The sequence below is a fragment of the Setaria viridis genome, chromosome 5, assembly GCF_005286985.2.
Source record: "Setaria viridis chromosome 5, Setaria_viridis_v4.0, whole genome shotgun sequence".
NCBI classification, from domain to species: Eukaryota; Viridiplantae; Streptophyta; class Magnoliopsida; order Poales; family Poaceae; genus Setaria; species Setaria viridis.
The window spans coordinates 32,829,357-32,847,923 of record NC_048267.2 but is presented as its reverse complement, the minus strand read 5'-3'; the positions used below and the strand labels follow the sequence as shown (position 1 = coordinate 32,847,923).

At 50.0% G+C, this 18,567-nt stretch overlaps 1 pseudogene; it reads left to right on the top strand.

The window, feature by feature from the left end:
- Positions 1 to 2,192: 2,192 nt before the first annotated feature.
- On the top strand, positions 2,193 to 18,113 carry LOC117856456 (uncharacterized; annotated as a pseudogene).
- Positions 18,114 to 18,567: the final 454 nt, after the last annotated feature.

The following is an 18,567-nucleotide window of genomic DNA, read 5'->3' as shown; positions in this document are numbered from 1 at the left end:
CACGAACACCACCACTGGCGAACCTTAACAGATTCCATAGACGGACGGGGCGATCAGCCGACCACCAAAAGTTAACCAGAACCCAGCCCCGTCCATCGTCCTTATAGTTGTAACAGAAGGAGAAACAACCAACTCCTATAACTCGCGAGTGACAGGAAATCACTCGACTTTTACCGCTTCCTATTTAAGCATAGCAACTACTCGGTCCAACAAACTAGTGTTCTGATCAAGAAACTATGCCATGCATCTACGGTTGCAAACAACTCCTATACGTAAATGCACAACATGATGAAGAAGGCATGTGCAAGTTTTAGGAATTTGGGGTTCATGCTCCGAGGCTTGCCTTCAAGCGAGGAGGAAGGGAACTGGTCTTCTGCTGGGGCGGCTTCGGCTTCTGGGAGCGGTAGCTCGGCTACAGCTCCGTCTTCTGGCGTCGGGTACAGCTCGTAGACGCCGTCAGCGAGATGCAACTCTACACGAACGCAAAATAGGAGTTAGTGTTTTAGATGGTTAAATCAACAACACTTGCAGTTAAGCTCGTACACTGGTAGTAAGGCTACAGAAAAGGTGGGGAAGTGTACTTGGGTTGGTGGAGAGCAAGATAAAAGGGTCGGATGGGAAGAAACTTATGATCTGACCCTTAGACTAGAGGAATAGATGTACTGGGGGTCCTCAGACTTAGCGCCAAGAAGTCCCTGATTTTATACACATATACCCTTGGGTCAAGGAAAAGGATACAGCCGAGTCCTCGGGCGAGGCCGAAAAGGGTCGGCGAAACAGACAGGGTCGGGCGAGACGGAGAAAGGGGTCGGACGAACAGATAGGGTCGGGCAAGGTAGAAAAAGGGGTCGGGCAGACAGACAGGGTCGGGCGAGGCGGAAAAAGGGGTCGGGCGGACAGATAGGGTCGGGCGAGGCGGAAAAAGGGGTCGGCAGCTTACCTTCGGTTTATAGGTGAAGCTTGGGGTCGGGAAGGAGCAGACTGGGGCGAAAGGACTGAAGCACTAAGACTTGGGCAGCGGCGATGTCCAGCGGTGCTCCGGCGGTGGCGGTGCTTCTTGTGGACAACAAGCAAGCTCTAGCACAGCGCGGAGGAGCAAGCGGCTGGGTGGATTGGGAAAGGCGGGTGTTGAGTGGAGAGAAGAGTTCCTCAGGAACTTAGGTGGCAGCGCTCGAGCACGAAACAGAGGAACAGCGGTAAGGCAGCGATGGCGAAGGGAACTCCGGTAGGACTCTAGCATTCCCTTTTATAGCTGCGCGGAAGAGAGAGGGTTGGAGCAGCACGAAGATCGGGAAGAAAAGAGATGGAGTGCGCTGCCATGGCGGCGATTGAGCAGCGATGGGCGGCGGAACAGGACTTTGGAGAGGCTGCCTTCGGCCATTGGGCACTGGAGACAGGGCGGCGCAGGCGCGGTTTTGCCGGTGGATGTGGTTTGGCGGAGGCGGGCGTCGTCGTGCGGCGGATCTGATGGGTGTGACAGGGGGAACGGCGCTAGAAGCGAGGTTGCACAGGTGAGAAGACAGGCGGGCTGCGGCTGTGCGGGCGAGCGCGAAGCAGCGGTTTGTCGGGGCGGAGTTCTGGCAAGGCAGAAAAGGAGCTGTCGCGGTCGAGGTCGGGGTTGGCGAAGGAGGAATCGTCGCGTAGCGCATCTGGGGCGGCGCGACTGTGGAGAGGCGGCAGAGAAGCCGGGAGGCATCGGGCCTTGCAGCCGGGGATCCGGCAAGGTGATGATGGGCGCGAGCTACGAGGCGCTGCAGAAAGGGTTGCAGAGGGGCTTCCGCTGCGATTGGGGAAGAGGGCGCGGGAATCCATCCGGTCGCGGTCGGCGACGGGACGGAGCAGCGGGGGTCGGAAGAGTTGAGCCACGCGGCGGAGAAGCTCTGAAGCGGGCATGCCACTCGAGTGCGTCTGCACCGGGAGATCGGGGAAAAGATTTGTGGGTCCACCCAACAGTCTCGGTTTATCCTTTGCTCCGGATTGAAAGGAGATACTGTGGGTGCGACTTTGAAGGATACGGCGGGGTGGTTTGGGGGTCTTCAGGGGTCGGAGCGGGGGAACCGGCGGAAGGGGTCGAGTTCTCAGGGGTCGGGACCGGAACTGGAGATTGAGCACTTTAAGCTCAGGGAAGCTGGGATAGGGGGATCAGGGACTCGGATTAAGATTAACTCGAAAGATTTGGGGTTGGTCGTCACATGGACGCCGTGGATCTGTTCGTGGTTGTGTCTGAGACGCTGTTCTCCCAGGTGCTTCTGTTGTGGTAAAATATACAAGCGCTTGTCCTTCTACCCAACCCCTCTGTGGATGCGCATGTCATCTTTATACGACGGTGTTGATGTTTACTACATGATGGAAATGATGCTTACTAGTCATGGTTGACGATTCATCTTAGTCTGAGCACACTTGTTCTTGATACTGATGCATGTCTATGGATTAATCACATTTATTCATGTCAATGATTCCTTCCTTTGCCTTTAATATTGCTCTGAGCAGAATTGTCCATGTCAATGCTGGTTGTTATATTGATCTGAGCCTTGTTGTCCATGTCAATGATGCATATATATTGATCTGAGTCTTGTTGCCCATGTCAATGATGAATGTATATTGATCTGAGCATTGTTGTCCATGTCAGTGATATTTGTTTTGCATGTTATTCATATAGATGGCTCTTGAAGACAAGAGACACATGCTTATTGTTCATGCAGCTGCTCTAGTGACTGCCATGTATGCATTCTTCCTGAATAGGATTAGATTGGCTCAATGCTCACGTCCTCGGATAAGTTATGCCCCAATGAGTGCTATGGATAAGGAAAGACAAAAGAACTTGGATAAAATTTATAACTGTAACGACGTAGAGTGTGTAAACATGCTTCGCATGAGAAGAGCCCCTTTCTTCAGGCTATGTAATTTGCTTAGGGACAGGGAGTTGCTTAGAGACACCATACATAGCAGTGTAGAAGAGCAAGTTGCAATGTTTCTTCATGTTGTTGGGCATAACCAAAGGTTTAGAGCTATCCACCAAAGTTGGAGGAGATCTGTAGAGACAGTGAGTAGGCATTTCAAGGAGGTGTTGTATGCTATCGGTGAACTTAGGCATGATATGATTAAGCCTCCATCAAGTGAGACACCTATTAAGATCACAAACAGCTCAAGATGGTATCCATATTTTAAGGTAACACTATAGTAACCATATGAAACAAATGATGCATGCTTGAGTGAAAATTTTGTAACAACATATTGTATGGTTTATGTAGGATTGTGTTGGGGTTATAGATGGCACTCATATCTGTAACGACCGACCCCAAATCTTTCGAGTTAATCTTAATCCGAGTCCCAAATCCCGCTGACTCAGCTTTCCCGAGTTTAAGCGCTCAACCTCCAGTTCCGGTCCCGACCAATGGGAACCCGACCCCTCTCCGCCGGTTCCCAGCTCCGACCCCTGAAGACCCCCAACTCATCCTGCCAGATCCTTCAAAGTTGCACCCACAGTGTCTCCTTTCAATCTCGAGCAGAGGACAAACCGAGACTGACCAGTGGACCCACAATCTTTTCCCCGATCTCCCAGTGCAGATGCACTCGAGTGGCATGCCCGCTTCAGAGCTTCTCCGCCGCGTGGCTCAACTCCTCCGACCCCCGCCGCTCCGCCCCGTCACCGGCCGCGACCGGATGGATTCTCGCGCCCTCTTCCCCAATCGCAGCGGAAGCCCCTCTGCAACCCTTTCTGCAGCGCCTCGCAGCTCACGCCCATCATCACCTCGCTGGACCCCTGGCTGCAAGGCCCGATGCCTCCCGGCTTTTCCGCTGCCTCTCCCCAGTCGCGCCGCCCCAGATGCGCTACGCGACGATTCCTCCTTCACCAACCCCGACCCCGGCCGCGACAGCTCCTTTTCCGCCTTGCTAGAGTTGCGCCCCGACAGACCGCTGCTTCGCGCTCGCCCACGCAGCCGCAGCCCGCCTGTCTTCTCACCTGTGTAACCTCGCTTCTAGCGTCGTTCCCCCTGTCACACCTATCAGATCCGCCGCACGACAACGCCCGCCTCTGCCAAATCGCAACCACCGGCAAAACCGCACCTGCGCCGCCCTGTCTCCAGTGCCCAATGGCCGAAGGTGTCATCCCCGAAGTCCTGCTCCGCCGCCCCTCGTTGCTCAATCGCTGCCATGGTAGCACACTCCCTCTTTTCTTCCCCGTCTTCGTGCTGCTCCAACTCTCCCTCTTCCGCGCAGCTATAAAAGGGAATGCCAGAATCCCACCAGAGTCCCCTTCGCCATCGCTGCCTTACCGCCGTTCCTCTGTTTCATGCTCAAGCGTTGCCACCTAAGTTCCTGAGGAACTCTCCTCTCCGCTCAACACCCGTCTTTCCCAATCCACCCAGCCGCTTGCTCCTCCGCACTGTGCTAGAGCTTGCTTGTTGTCCACAAGAAGCACCACCACCGCCGGAGCACCGCCAGACATCGCCGTTGCCCAAGCCTTAGTGCTTCAGTCCTTTCACCCCAGTCTGCTCCTTCCCGACCCCAAGCTTCACCTATAAACCAAAGGTAAGTTACCGACCCCTTCATCATGTTTGTGCATTTACGTATAGGAGTTGTTTGCAACCTTAGATGCCTGGCGTAGTTCCTTGATCTGAACACTAGTTGTTGGACCGAGTAGTTGCTATGCTTAAATAGGAAGCGGTAAAAGTCGAGTGATTTCCTGTCACTCGCGAGTTATAGGAGTTGGTTGTTTCTCCTTCTGTTACAACTATAAGGATGATGGAGGGGGTAGGGTTGTGGTTAAATCTTTTGGTGGTCGGCTGATCGCCCCGTCTGTCTATGGAATCTGTTAAGGCCCGACAGTGGTGGTGTTCGTGATCAAGTGTTTGAAAGTACTAACCTCATACTCAGTATGGGATGGGGAAGCCTAGTACCGGATTGAACCTAGACATGAGCGGTCGCCCCATTGTCCTTGGAACGGAGTTCCCCTGCGGCTGCACGTGGTGGCAAGTGTGGTCCCAGAATGGCAGAGGCCGGGTCTGTGGAGCCTTGCACCAAAGGAAATGGGCCCGACACAGGTTAGGGGATTGATGGGGAAGGCCGACATAGGAAGCGACCTCGGTGGTGCACGGATGTCGTGAGGTTAGGTTCACCATGCATGGTTAAAGAACTTGAATCGATTCGTCTGCCTCTCACAGTTTGAGACTGCTTGATCGCTATGCTACACTGAGTAATAAAGGAATTTGATGATGACATGATCTCGATGATGTTATATACCTTTTGGTTGGATCTATGTTGCTTAGAGTAAGTTGCCAACTTAGACCGGTTAATAAACTTAGAATCTGAGCTAAAACTTTGAAAATAAGGATCTACTTAGTGCTTTTGGCAAACAAACCCCTCAGCCAAAGAGCCTCGCATGTCTAGAAGTGGTGGAGTAGTTTTACTCCCAGTCGGTTAAGTCTTGTTGAGCTTAGTAGCTCAACCTTGTTGTGGCTTTCTTTTCAGGTGAAGTCGCAGCTCCTGAGTCCGCTCCTGTTGGCACTTGGCCACCCCAACTCCCTCCGGGTTGGACGGTCGAGTGGGACCTCTCCTCGGACGGCGAGGAAAGAGGTTACTGATGTCTTGGCTGGCCTCACCAAGGACGTCCGACCCCGGCGCTAGCTTCCGCTGTTTTATCTTTCCGCTGCTTTTGAACCTTGTAAAACTCTGATTTTCGTTTTGTTGTTGAACTAAATGGTCAAATTTGTTTAACTCAGTGGACTTGTTGTATTCTCTGGAACCGCTCACCTTCGTGTGAGTTTGCTAACTCGGTCCTGTTAGAGTGGTTAAATCAGATGGAATCCGACGGCACTTCGTGTTAACTTGACTAAGGCATGAGTGTCGCGTGTTAGGCGACTTAATCATGTTTTAATGAAGTTAAAATGAGGTGGTCCCACCACAGCTGGTACTAGAGCCAGGTTTAGCAAGACAGAGAACACAATAGGCCCTAAACACTTCTTTTAAAATAAAAGTTGCAAAGAAAGTTGTTGAAATCTCGTACGATCGTTAAGGATGACTTTAGCATGAGAGGCCCTAGGGGATTTTGGGGTTGTTTTTAGGTGGCTGATATTTATTGGTTATCTTCCTAGCTTCCAGCACTTCACCACGTGTATCATACGTGTGCCAAGTCCGCATCGCGAGTATGCGAGGGTTGATAGGGAGTTCTATTCAAAGGACCCTATCATCGCGGTTGTTTCGCCCACGTTTATCAAACGTGCGCAGGTTCCATATGCTAATTCATACGAAGGGTGGTATCGTTCGATTCCAACGAGCCTATCATCACGGTTGTTCACCCACGTCTATTATACGTGCGCTGATTCCGCATCACGAGTATGCGAAGGGTTATACGGTTCCATTCAAAGGGGACCTATTTCCACGGTTGTTGTGCTGTCCATGCAGCCTTGAACGCATGGGTGTCGTTTCTATAGTGAACGGTAATGTTTGGGGATGCTTTCGTGGGTGCTGGCACGAAAGGTTCATGTGGTTGTGTTTTCTGCAGGTACACTAACCGCGTTCGCTTAGGAGATGCTACTAGAACCGACTAGCTACTATAGGGAGAGACGTACTAGTTGCCTTGCCACCGGCACTAACTGCGTAAGACCAAGTTCTGGCAGTTGTTTTGGTTGAGAGGACGAAGTAGGCCGTGCATGCGACATGAACTAAAATCTGTGAAACCACCTTCCTAAAGCAACCTTGCCTTGGAAAAGCTCTTCTTCGGTTCTAAGGATTTCTAGCTTCCTTCCAGCTTGTGCTCGGTCAAATCCGAGTACTTTTCCTATCCGACCCTTTCTTCTTAGAGTTTCTATCTCATGATGTTTTGGTTCTTGGTTCCAGATGGCCGCCCCCGGACACGTGGTGTACGGCGCCGATGGCTTCTCCCACTCGACGTGCTTACACTATGAGGGTTTTCCTGCTATTCTGTGGGACACCTTGAGGTGGTTCGGGTATCAGTCCCCGCCCTTGTACGTGGGACGGATGTACCTGGAGCACGGTGTACAGAGGTGCAACGTGCAGGCGGTGGTACCTCCACCCCCTGTGCGGCCCGAGTGGCCCCAGCTCGGGGTCTCGACATACAGACACGCTCTGGAAGATACGTGGGAGTCAGCTACTCTACAAATCCTTACCCAGTTCTGTCAGCTGCACCCGCTTGAGGTCACCTTGGACCCAATCGGCTTGTTTCCCGCCAGGGATCGGCTAGACCCGGCGTGGCTTGATTGCGTCAACAACATAGAGGTGTTGGCCACATCCCACTCGCTGGTCACCATCTCCACCACCATCAGATGCATGTCAGCCTTATATCGGCTGATCGAGCTTCAAGGCCGAGCCATGGCTGTCTTGGCTCGGATAGCCATAGACACCCAGGGGCACTTCAACGCCGCCAAGAGAGACCTGGTGGGACAAACCTATCAACTCATCCAGAGAGGAATACAAATCCACGACATGCAAGACCGAATCTCCGAACTCGAGGGAGAAGTGACAGATCTGGTGTATGGCATGATTGAGCTTTTCGAAGAAAATATGGAGGTAGAGATGGAGCTAGCAGTTGCTAATGCTCATCTGGACGAGCACCACGCCGAGCTCGACGACATGCATGCCCTTCAGATGCAATTGGACAAGCAAGAAGACCCTGAGGAGGTCATGGGAGCGTCCAGCATGGACATTGAGGATGGCGACGCCCCTTCTTCAACTCACAGTGTTCCCTCGTAGATGGAGAGCTGTAGGGATCTCATCTTTTGTTGTACTCCTCGGCAACCTAAGTTTTGGATAGTGGTGTAATAGGTTAGCCTTGAGTTAAGTATTCCCCTGTATTTTGGGGGAAGCAACCATGTAATGATCTCAGTGAAATCAGATCTTAGCTTGACCTTTGACTCTTTTGCAACACGCTTGAGATGCCAGACTGTGTGAGTTGTGCTGTGACCACACACCCGTTTTTTGTGGGTCTGTCCAAAGTTGGCCGACCTCGGGTCACGAGGTCGAATGCGCTCGACCCCTCGAGGCGATTCTCCGCCTCACCCGACCCCTTCTTGTGCGGTTCGCTTCGCCCGACCCCTTTTGGTGCGGATCGCTTCACCCGACCCCTTCATGTGCTGTTCCGCCTAGCCTGACCCCTTGGCCTAAGGTCAGATATACTGGAACTCCTGGGATATGGTTATGGTTCACCCGAAGTTGTGTGCAGAACTAAGATAGTTGCTAACTAAGATGGCAAGGGGAAGTGTGTATCTCCTTAATAAAGCTGTGTTGTGTTGCATTGCCGGCAAGAGTCGCATTTGAGGATTTAACATGTGCGTACCCATCTGTTTGGAATACTTCTGAGGTTATGGAATTAATGGAACGTTGGCTCTTGCAGATGGCGCATCGCACCAGATCTGGCTCTGTGCCCAGCAGCAGCGAGCAGAGGCAGGATCTTCCCCCGCCCCCGCCCCCGCCCCCGCCATCGCTGGAGGCGATCTTAGCGGCTCAAACCGAGCTGCTGAGGCATATTGCACAAGGACAACAGCAGCAGCCCCATGGGGGAAGGGCTCAGCAGCAGCCTCATGTTGCTCACTATGAGGATTTCTTGGGGACGCAGCCCCCTTTGTTCCAGAAGACACAAGACCCGCTCGACGCCGACGCCTGGGTTCGTACGATCGAATCCAAGTTCGAGCTCCTCACCGCCCTATGTCCCGACCATAACAAAGCCCGGTTTGCGGCTCAACAGCTGCGTGGTTCCACCCTGCTTTGGTGGGATCACTACCATGCTATGTTGCCGGCTGACCATGCGGTCAGCTGGAACGAGTTCAAGACCGCGTTCAAAGGCATCACATTCCAGAAGGTCTTCTAGAACGCAAGCTCAACGAGTTCCTGGCTCTTACCCAGGGAAATCGAGATGTCCTGCACTATGCGCAGGCTTTCAATGATCTGTGTCGGTACGCTGGGTACCATGCGGACACAGATGAGAAGAAGCGGGACAGATTCCGCAGAGGGCTAAGCTTGGAGCTCAGAGAGAGGTTGAACCCCATTAAGGTGGATACCTACAATGAGTTGGTGAATCTGGCTATCTCCCAAGAGGACTGCATGCAGGCTCTCAAAGCCGACCAGAAGAGAAAGGCCTCCGTGGCATTTCCGAGCCCGCCCGCTCGAAGGTTCAGGATGGTTCCTCCACAAGCGCCCAGCTGACCCCAGCAGTCGGGAAGATGGGTTGCCTGACCCCCACCAGCGGCACCTCATTTTCCTGGTTTCCAACCACAGGCGCCCCGGCCGACCCTACCGCCACCACCGCGTCCTGCAAATGGTAACCGCTGCTTCACCTGCGGCAATGAAGGGCATTTTGCTAAGGACTGCCCTAGGAACAGGAATCAGCAGCCTGGCCAGAACCCCATGGCGAACAGAGGAAGAAGGCCCAAGGTGTAAGTTCTCCAAGGACGGCTCAACTACACCAGCTTGACCGAGCTCCCCGATGGTGCGCCAGTGATGACGGGTACCTTCCTTGTCTTAAATTAAACTGTTGTTGTTTTGTTTGATTCGAGAGCCTCCCATAGCTTCATCGGGAGTAAGACTAGAGAAAGATGTGAGTTGAGTGTCGGTCACACTAAAGGATCATATGTGATCTCCACTCCGAGAAGGAAGATAGCCTCAGACCAGATCGTTACCTTGGTACCTCTCCAGCTAGGCCAAAGTCTTTTTAAGGAAAATCTCATCATCCTTGACCTGGAAGGAATAGACATCATCCTTGGGATGGATTGGATGACCAGACACCAAGTGGTTCTAGATGCAGCTGCCCGAACTCTACACATCAACTCACCATTTCATGGCAGTTCTACCCTACCCTTGAACCCCCCTAAGTACGCCTTCCTTGTGCGTACCCTATGTCAGAAGCTTGGATAGAAAGCCTTCCTGTTGTCTGTGAGTACCCGGATGTGTTTCCAGATGACCTGCCCGGCATGCCGCCAAATAGAGATGTGGAGTTTTCCATAGAGTTGATCCCCGGCACCGCTCCGATATCCAAGAGACCCTATCGGATGCCACCTGCTGACCTGGCCGAGTTAAAAACCCAGTTGCATGATCTGTTGGAGAAAGGCTTCATCCGACCCAGCACTTCACCTTGGGGTTGCCCAGTCCTGTTTGTGAAGAAGAAGGACGGGAGTCTACGCATGTGTGTGGACTACCGACCCCTCAATGTGGTGACTGTCACGAACAAGTACCCACTTTCCCGCATTGATGTCTTGTTTGATCAATTAGCTGGAGCAAGAGTGTTCTCCAAGATTGATCTTCGTTCAGGTTATCACCAAATCAAGATCCGACCATGCGACATTCCCAAAACCGCCTTCTCCACAAGATATGGACTCTACGAGTACCTGGTCATGTCTTTTGGACTCACCAATGCACCCGCCTATTTCATGTATCTCATGAATTCGGTGTTCATGCCCGAGTTGGACAAGTTTGTGGTGGTGTTCATTGATGATATCCTAGTGTACTCGAAGAACAAAGAAGAACATGCCAATCATCTTCATGTAGTTCTCCAACGGTTGAGAGATCATCAGCTCTATGCCAAATTCTCCAAGTGTGAATTTTGGTTAGATAGTGTCAAGTTTTTGGGACACACTACCTCTCGGAATGGCATAGCCGTCGACCCCAGCAAGGTACAGGAAGTCATGGACTGGAAGCCTCCCGCCTCAGTGCACCAGATCCAAAGTTTCCTTAGACTAGCAGGCTACTATCGGCGTTTCATACCAGATTTCTCCAAAATAGCTAAGCTGATGACTGAGCTGCTGAAGAAAGAGGTCAGATTTGTGTGGAACGACAAGTGTGAAGAAGCCTTCAAGACCCTGAAGCAATTGCTGACCTCAGCCCCAGTTTTGGCTCAACCCGACCCTTCTAGGCCATTTGACGTGTACTGTGACGCCTCTGGCACTGGACTTGGGTGTGTTCTTATGCAAGACAACCGAGTCATTGCATATGCCTCACAGGCGTTACGACCTCATGAGCTAAACTACCCGACCCATGATCTTGAGTTGGCAGCAGTGATTCATGCCTTAAAGATATGGAGATACTATCTGATGGGCACCCACTGTAACATCTACACCGACCACAAGAGCCTCAAGTATATCTTCAGTCAAGCTGACCTCAACATGCGCCAAAGGAGATGGTTGGAGTTGATAAAAGATTATGATTTGGAAGTGCACTATCACCCCGGCAAGGCCAACGTGGTGGCCGATGCTCTTAGCCGCAAGACCTTTTGCAACTGCTTGTCGGCAACAAACTTCACCGAGACTCTGTGTCCTGAAATGGGAAAACTCAGTTTGGAAATTGTTTCCCATGGAACCCTCGGCCACATATCTCGAGTCTGTTTTGGAAGACCAAATTGGGTCAGCACAGTTAGAGGATGAGGAAGTAAGACGGATCACAAGGAAGATTTTATTGAACGATGAAGGGTATAAGCAATTCCGACAGGATGAGAATGGGAGAGTGTACTGTGAGAACCGACTTGTTGTACCATCCGACCCCAATCTGAGAAAGCAAATCCTAGATGAAGCCTATCTCTCCAAATTCTCAATCCATCCTGGCAGCAATAAGATGGATCATGATCTCCGTCAAATCTTCTGGTGGAGTGGAATGAAGCCAGAGATTGCCCGGTATGTTTCAGAATGTGATACCTGCCAACGTGTCAAGGCCAGCCATCTAAAGGTATCAGGTACCCTGCAGCCCCTACCTATTCCCTCTTGGAAATGGGAAGATATCAGCATGGACTTCATTGTTGGACTGCCCCTTACATCACAGCGACATGATTCCATTTGGGTTATAGTGGACCGCCTGACCAAGTCTGCCCACTTCCTTCCTGTCCACACCACCTACACGGCCAAGAAGTATGCGGAGTTGTATCTTGACCGCATTGTTTCCCTGCACGGTGTGCCTAGGACGATCATCTCTGATCGGGGAGTTCAGTTTGTAGCACGCTTTTGGAAACAGCTACAAGCATCAATGGGCACCAAGCTCATCCGTAGCTCAACCTATCATCCTCAAACCGATGGTCAGACCGAAAGAGTAAATCAGATCCTTGAAGACATGTTGAGAGCTTGTGTCATCCATTATGACAAAAATTGGGACAAGTGCTTGCCATTGGCAGAGTTCTCCTATAATAATAGCTACCAGACTAGCTTGAAGATGGCACCATTTGAAGCCCTATATGGTCGGAAATGTCGGACGCCGCTGAATTGGTCACAAATTGGCGAAAGACGGACCTATGGCCCTGACTTAGTGGTAGAAGCAGAAGAACAAGTGAAGGTAATTCAAGAAAATCTTAAGGCCACCCAATCTCGACAGAAGAGTTACTTCGACAGGAGAAGAAGACACCTGCAGTTTGATATTGGTGATCATGTGTATCTTCGAGTCTCCCCGACCAAAGGAGTGCAACATTTGGAGTAAAAGGAAAATTGGCTCCCCGTTACATTGGCCCTTATGAGATTGTGGAAATTTGTGGACCCGTTGCCTACCGGATCCGACTCCCAGAACAACTCTCGGCCATACATGATGTTTTCCATGTATCTCAACTGAAGAAATGTGTCCAAGTCCCAACCGAGATCTTAGAGCAAGGGCAACTTCAAATCGAGCCTGACCTGACCTATGATGAGTACCCAACCAAAGTTCTTGACCATAAGGAGAGGTGCACCCGACGCCAAGTGGTGAAAATGTACAAGATCCTATGGAATAACCACACAGAGGATGAAGCAACATGGGAGACAGAAGGGTATTTGAACAAGCATTTCCAAGGTTTTCTTTCCAGCCAAGGAGGTAAGGACTGCACACCCTCACTCGTTACTCTTACACCCGAATCTCAGGACGAGATTCTTTTTAAGGGGGGTAGGCTGTAACGACCGACCCCAAATCTTTCGAGTTAATCTTAATCCGAGTCCCAAATCCCGCTGACTCAGCTTTCCCGAGTTTAAGCGCTCAACCTCCAGTTCCGGTCCCAACCCCTAGGAACCCGACCCCTCTCCGCCGGTTCCCAGCTCCGACCCCTGAAGACCCCCAACTCACCCCGCCGGATCCTTCAAAGTTGCACCCACAGTGTCTCCTTTCAATCTCGAGCAGAGGACAAACCGAGACTGCCCGGTGGACCCACAATCTTTTCCCCAATCTCCTGGTGCAGATGCACTCGAGTGGCATGCCCGCTTCAGAGCTTCTCCACCGCGTGGCTCAACTCCTCCGACCCCCGCCGCTCCGCCCCGCCGCCGGCCGCGACCGGATCGATTCCCGCGCCCTCTTCCCCAATCGCAGTAGAAGCCCCTCTGCAACCCTTTCTGCAGCGCCTCGCAGCTCGCGCCCATCATCACCTCGCCGGACCCCCGGCTGCAAGGCCCGATGCCTCCCGGCCCGATGTCCCCTTCGCCATCGCTGCCTTACCGTCGTTCCTCTGTTTCGTGCTCTAGTGTTGCCACCTAAGTTCTTGAGGAACTCTCCTCTCCGCTCAACACCCGCCTTTCCCAATCCACCCAGCCGCTTGCTCCTCCGCGCTGTGCTAGAGCTTGCTTGTTGTCCACAAGAAGCACCGCCATCGCTGGAGCACCGCCGGACATCACCGCTGCCCAAGCCTTAGTGCTTCAGTCCTTCTGCCCTAGTCTGCTCCTTCCCGACCCCAAGCTTCACCTATAAACCAAAGGTAAGTTACCGACCTCTTTTCCACCTCGCCCGACCCTGTCTATCCGCCCGACCCGTTTTTCGTCTCGCCCGACCCTATCCGTTCGTCCGACCCCTTTCTCCGTCTCGCCCGACCCTGTCTGTTTCGCCGACCCTTTCTCCGCCTCGCCCGAGGACTCGGCTGTATCTTTTTCCTTGACCCGAGGGCATATGTGTAAAAATCGGGGACTTCTCTGCGCTAAGTCTGAGGACCCCCCAGCACAGCTATTCCTCTAGTCTAAGGGTCAAATCGTAAGTTTCTTCCCATCCGACCCTTTTTACCTTGCTCTCCACCAACTCAAGTGAACTTCCACACTTTTCCGTAGCTTTTGCTACAAGTTTCTGGGCTAAAACTTGCGAGTATTGCTGTTGAAATAACCGTCTAAAGTGCTAACTCCTGCTTTTGCATTCGTGTAGAGTCGCTTATCGCTGACGGCGTCTACGAGCTATACCTGGCGCCAGAAGACGGAGTTGTAGCTGAGCTACCGCTTCCAGAAGCCGAAGCCGCCCCAGCAGAACACCAGTTCCCTTCCTCCTCGCTTGAAGGCAAGCCCCGGAGCATGAACCCCAGTTTCTCAAACTTGCGCATGCCTTCTTCATCATGTTTGTGCATTTACGTATAGGAGTTGTTTGCAACCTTAGATGCCTGGCATAGTTCCTTGATCTGAACACTAGTTGTTGGACCCAGTAGTTGCTATGCTTAAATAGGAAGCGGTAAAAGTCGAGTGATTTCCTGTCACTCACGAGTTATAGGAGTTGGTTGTTTCTCCTTCTGTTACAACTATAACGACGATGGACGGGGCAGGGTTGTGGTTAACTCTTTTGGTGGTCGGTTGATCGCCCCGTCTATCTATGGAATCTGTTAAGGCCCGACAGTGGTGGTGTTCGTGATCAAGTGTTTGAAAGTACTAACCTCATACTCAGTATGGGATGGGGAAGCCTAGTACCGGATTGAACCTAGACGTGAGCGGTCGCCCCATTGTCCTTAGAATGGAGTTCCCCTGCGGCCGCACGTGGTGGCAAGTGTGGTCACAGAACGGTAGAGGCCGGGTCTGTGGAGCCTTGCACCAAAGGAAATGGGCCCAACACGGGTTAGGGAATTGATGGGGAAGGCCAACACAGGAAGCGACCTCGGTGGTGCGCGGATGTCGTGAGGTTAGGTTCACCATGCATGGTTAAAGAACTTGAATCGATTCGTCTGCCTCTCACAGTTTGAGACTGCTTGATCGCTATGCTACATTGAGTAATAAAAGAATATGATGATGACATGATCTCGATGATGTTATATACCCTTTGGTTGGATCTATGTTGCTTAGAGTAAGTTGCCAACTTAGACCGGTTAATAAACTTAGAATCTGAGTTAAAACTTTGAAAATAATGATCTATTTAGTGCTTTTGGCAAACAAACCCCTCAGCCAAAGAGCCTCGCATGTCTAGAAGTGGTGGAATAGCTTTACTCCCGGTCGGTTAAGTCTTTTTGAGCTTAGTAGCTCAGCCTTGTTGTGGCTTTCTTTTCAGGTGAAGTCGCAGCTCCTGAGTCCGCTCCTGTTGGCACTTGGCCGCCCCAACTCCCTCCGAGATGGACGGTCGAGTGGGACCCCTCCTTGGACGGCGAGGAAAGGGGTTACTGATGTCTTGGCTGGCCTCACCAAGGACGTCCGACCCCGGCGCTAGCTTCCGCTGTTTTATCTTTCCGCTGCTTTTGAACCTTGTAAAACTCTGATTTTCATTTTGTTGTTGAACTAAATGGTCAAATTTGTTTAACTCAGTGGACTTGTTGTATTCTCTGGAACCGCTCACCTTCGTGTGAGTTTGCTAACTCGGTCCTGTTAGAGTGGTTAAATCGGATGGAATCCGACGGCACTTCGTGTTAACTTGACTAAGGCATGAGTGTCGCGTGTTAGGCGACTTAATCATGTTTTAATCAAGTTAATCCGAGGTGGTCCCGCCACAATATCTATGCTAGAGTCCCTGCCAAGATGCAATCCGCATTTAGGGGCAGAAAACACTACACAACTCAAAATGTGCTAGCTGCAGTGGACTTTGATTTTAAGTTCACTTATGTGTTGGCTGGTTAGGAGGGTTCTGCACATGATGTCACCATTCTAGCTGATGCACTAGAGAGGGAGGATGGGTTAAGGGTTCCACAAGGTAAACATATAAATTGGTTCCATAAACTAAGTTAGAAACTAAATTACAGTAGGACTAATACCTATTTGTAATTTTTCTAGGGAAATTCTATCTAGTAGATGCTGGATATGCATGTCATCCTGGATTCCTCCCTCCTTACAGAGGCACTAGATATCATCTTAATGAGTTTGGTGGTAGAAATTATCCAACCAATCCAAGAGAGTTGTTCAATTTGAGACATTCAAGTCTACGTGTTATGGTTGAGAGGGCATTTGGGGCTTTAAAAATCGATTCCGCATTATTGACAACAAATATTTTCATCCATTCAAGACACAAGTCAAGTTGATACTTGCATGTTGCATTTTACATAATTGGATTCTTAGGCATGGCACTGATGAGGTTATTCCTCTTGGGAACCAAATTCTGCTCATGGCCATGGGGTCCCAATGGATGACAATGCAGCTTGAGCTACTGTTAGAGATGAATGGGCTGATCAAATGTGGGCAAACAGGGGTAATGCTCACTTGTAGTTGCATATATGCACTTTGTATTGTATCTGTTTCTTTGTTAACTTGAGATAATGGACAACTATGCAATGATGATGTAATGTTTCTGTTACTTTTTTACCTTGAGACATTGGACAACTATGCAATGATGATGTGTTGTTTATGTTACTTTCTTACCTTGAGACATTGGACAACTATACAATGACGATGTGTTATTTCTGTTACTTTCTTACCTTAAAATATTGGACAACTATGCAATGACGATGTGTTCTTTCTGTTACTTTCTTACCTTAAAATATTGGACAACTATGCAATGATGATGTGATGTTTTTGTTACTTTCTTACCTTGAAACATTGGACAACTATGCAATGATGATGTGTTATTTATGTTACTTTCTTACCTTGAGATATTGGACAACTATGCAATGACGATGCGTTGTTTCTGTTACTTTCTTACCTTAAGACTTGAGACATTGGACAAGTGTGCTATGATGATTTATTATTTATGTTTGGATTTGAACTTGAGTCATTGAACAAGTGTGCTATGATGATTCATTTATTCTGTTTACTTACATGAGGCTTTGGGCATTATGCAATGATGTTTTACTATTTCCTAAGGCAATGGGCAATATGCAATGATGTTTTACTAGGAGATGGCACAAGAGAATGCTCAGTTTGACCTGCTGGAGGAACTTCAGGCTAGAGAGGTTGCTGCCTAGGCTGCTGTCCAGCCTGTTGGTGGCCAGGCTGCCGCAGCTGCTGGTGGCCAGGCTGCTCAGGTTGGTGCTGGTGCTGGGCAGCAGCCTAGGCCTGCTATGAGATGGAGCAATGTCATGTCTACATTTGTGCTTCACCGCTTCTGTCAGTTGATCTCTACTGGTGTGAGAACTGACAAGGGGTTTAAGAAAGTGCACTTGAACCAAGTTGCCAAAGCAGTGAATGAGTTCTCAGGAAATGAGGTGACAGGGACCCAGGTGTACAACCATTTGAGGAAATGGAGGTAGAGGTGGGTCAAGGTGATAAAGCTGAGAGAACTGAGTGATGCTTTATGGGATGAGGATAACTTCATGATCACTTTGGAGGATGAGCACTACAAGGGCCATGTGAAGGTTAGTTTCCTTTGTTGTTCAATTTTATTTCTTGCTTACTTTCATGATGATAATATATCCTAACATTTCTTTTGTTTGCATTTTAGGCACATCCAAAAGATGCTGAACTGTTGAACAAGCCTATTGAGAACTACCAGCAGATGCAGATCATCTTTGGGATGGACTGGCTACAGGGAAGTTTGCCATGGGCTCCAATGAACCTTTGGGCTCCCTTTCTGATTTTGCAGATTCAAAGCATGAGCACATGAAGTTAGATGATGTGGCAAAGGTTATTGGAGAGGTCGGGAAGTGTTAGGATGGTGGTCCTACTGGTTCACGAGCAACAAAAGAAAGAGGTCCATACTTAGTGAGGGGGATATTTTGGTGATGACTGGGATGACTGATGCTATCAACAATGTTGCCAATGCAATTCTACAGACCAAGGTTGAGGATGTGCACCCAGATCTCTATGATGCTATCATGTTCATGCCTGGTTTCACTGATGAAGCACTCATGGCTACTCATGAACACCTGCTTGGCAACAAGACTCATAATACTACATTTGTGAAGATGAATGCTTCTCACCGACTGTTGTGGCTGAGGACCTACTTGGACAAGCACTAATATGTGCAGTGAGGCTCCTTATCATGCAGAGGCCTAATTTTGTGCAGTGACCATTCTTTTGTGCAGTGACTGCTGATCAGATGGTGGCTTTTTTGTGCAGTGAGTCTCCTAGTCTGCTAGTTATTTCATTTTGTGCAGTGAGCCTTCTCCTGAGCCAAGTTGGTCTGTTGATAGCTTGTGCTAGACTATTTCGATTGGTAACTCAAGTGTGAGTTACCTGATGTGATGACTATTTGGTGATGACTGAGCATATGCCCATTGCCAATGATGAACTTACTTGTCTACATTTCTGTCATTTTCCTTCATTCTTTCCTCTCATTCATATCCTGAGCATATGCCCATTGCCAATGATATGGTCATTCCTCTTTACTGTCTATATTTCTGTCAGTTGTTTACATGTGAACTTACACTGAGCATTGTTGTCATCTACATTTCTGTTAGTTGTTTACATGGTTATCCTATGCTTGTCAACTCCATTTTTAGGCCAATGATATTTTCTTTTCCCTCTTTCCTCAGAAGATATGTCTTGGTATGTTATCACTGTTGGTCATCAAACTGGA